At 39.3% G+C, this 2250-nt stretch overlaps 1 non-coding gene across 1 annotated transcript; it reads left to right on the top strand.

Moving 5' to 3' along the window:
• Positions 1-723: 723 nt before the first annotated feature.
• LOC131254424 (small nucleolar RNA R71) lies at positions 724-830 on the top strand. The gene has a single exon (XR_009175537.1). It is a non-coding gene; the product is annotated as a small nucleolar RNA R71 (small nucleolar RNA).
• The last annotated feature ends 1420 nt before the right edge of the window (positions 831-2250 follow it).

Here is a 2250-nt window from a genome sequence, read left to right as displayed (position 1 = left end):
TGCATTTGCATGTAAGCTTTGCTGGTTGGCCAGTAAGGTTTGTTGGGTGTCTTTTTGGAATTGGAGAGAACTCTGCATGAAAAGATGGAGTGTATCCTCAAGAGATGGTTTCCTTGATTGTGTAGGCAGTTGTTGATATTGTGGAACTGCTGAGGTTGTTGACTGCCAACTTGGGAGTAAGGTTGCATAGGAGGATTTTCAGATGGTCCTCCTTGTTGTGGTCCTTTTGCCCAAGAGAAATTTGGATGTCTAGCCCACCCTGGATTATAGGTGTTTGAGTAAGGATCATTCCCAGATTTTTGAAAAGTGTTCATAGCATGAACTTGTTCAGAGAGAAGTTCTGGGAATGCTGCACTAGATGGACAAGACTGCATAGGATGGGCAGGACTAGAACATGTGGCATATGCCTCGACTTGAGCTGTTTGTGGTGGTCCATTATTTAATACCAGAGCATCAACTTTCTTTGTCAGGTTATCAAGCTTGGCGCTCAGCTCTGGCATGACTCCTATCTCATATATACCACCTCTCTTTTGTGGTTGGGGACTTCTGTCACCTCTATTTGAATAATCCCATTGCTGGGAATTTTCGCACAAGGTTTCAAAGAAGTTCCACGCTTCGACATCACTTTTGGTCATGAATGACCCTCCACTGGTGGCATCAACCATGCGACGGTTCTGTGGTGTCAGACCGTCATAGAAGTATTGAACTTGTTGCCACTTCTCAAAACCATGGTGAGGACATTTAAGAAGCAAGTCCTTCCATCTTTCCCAACATTCATGAAAGTGCTCGCCCTCTTTTTGTGTGAAGTTAGTAATTTCTCTACGGAGGGCATTGGTTTTGTGAACGGGGAAGAACTTGTTTAAGAACTTCTTAGGACAGTTGGTCCCATGTAGTGATAGATCCAACTTCTAGAGAATTCAACCATGCTTTCGCCTTATCCTTCAAAGAAAAAGGAAACAGGCGTAGGCGGATCGAATCGTCTGAGAAGTTTTGGAACTTAAAGGTGGAGCAAATGTTTAAGAATTCTTTCACATGATGATATGGGTCCTCCTTGTCCAATCCATAAAAGGATGGCAACAATTGTATGACTCCAGGTTTAAGTTCAAAGTGTGCTGCCATAGTGGTTGGCAACACTATGCATGAAGGCGCATTAAATTGGACAGGAGCTGAATAATCTTTGAGAGCTTTAACTTCAGTCTCATTCGCCATTTCAACAGGATTATTTCTCAATCTTTCACGAATTGTTCTTTCAATCTCAGGATCAAACGGTGCTAGTTCTATATTCAGAGATCTACGTCCTAGCATAAACTATGTTATTGCAATAAGAAAGAAAACTAAACTAAGATGCAACCTAAAATGAATAAAACTAAAGGAAAAAGTTATGAATTCCTAAAACAAGAGAAAGCTATACAAACGAGAATTGGAAAGAAGAACCCGAGAAAAGGAGATGATGAATGTCTGAAGATTTGAGAGCTCCTTCTTTTGAAGACAATGTTATTTAGCAGCTTCCTTCCTTAATTCCTGTAAACAAAAAGAAAACAAAAATAAATTAAATTTACTAAAATAATGCTAGAAAAAAAAATCCTAAGCAACGGTTAATTTCTAAAAAAGAAAGTTTGTAATCTTAGAAATAAAAGCTAAGTTAGTTTCTAAAAAGGAAAAATTTCTAAAAAATAGGAAATTAGAAAATAAGAGAGAAACTTTCTAAAAAAATAAAACCTAAAGACTCTTCTAATAATAAAACCTAAACTAGAAAATAGAAAGTTACTTGAAAGAAGAATCAGAATCTAGAATTAGAAAATAGGAAATTTCTAAAAATAAAAAAATAAAAATAAAAATAAAAATAGCCTAGAAATAGAAACTTTCTAAAAATAAAAACTCCCCTTTTATAGCTGCTGGATGGCTTGGGTCGGTGGCAGAGTCGTAGAAGGACTCGAAGTGCAATTTTTCGCAGCCGTGATCGGTGGGCCCCACAGAGGCATTTTCTAGAAAATCTACCCCGTCCATTGGATTCAGGACGAAATTTCAGTCAAGAATAGGTGGTTTTGAAGGTCCATTAGTGCGGCCCAGAGAAGAAAATACAAAAAGATCAGTTTTGAACGTCCCGGGGCAGTCTACTTTTGGCCTCTGCACCGCACACGTGTGTACGCATGGGCGAGGAATATCAACATGGTTTTGAAGCTCTCGACGCCCTCTACACGATGGACGGATCAGATCTTCCATCTGATCGAAGATGGTGGGCCACAACCG

The sequence above is a fragment of the Magnolia sinica genome, chromosome 8, assembly GCF_029962835.1.
Source record: "Magnolia sinica isolate HGM2019 chromosome 8, MsV1, whole genome shotgun sequence".
In the NCBI taxonomy this organism is placed as follows: domain Eukaryota; kingdom Viridiplantae; phylum Streptophyta; class Magnoliopsida; order Magnoliales; family Magnoliaceae; genus Magnolia; species Magnolia sinica.
Note: the sequence above shows the minus strand (reverse complement) of the source record. Positions and strands in the feature narration are given on the sequence as shown.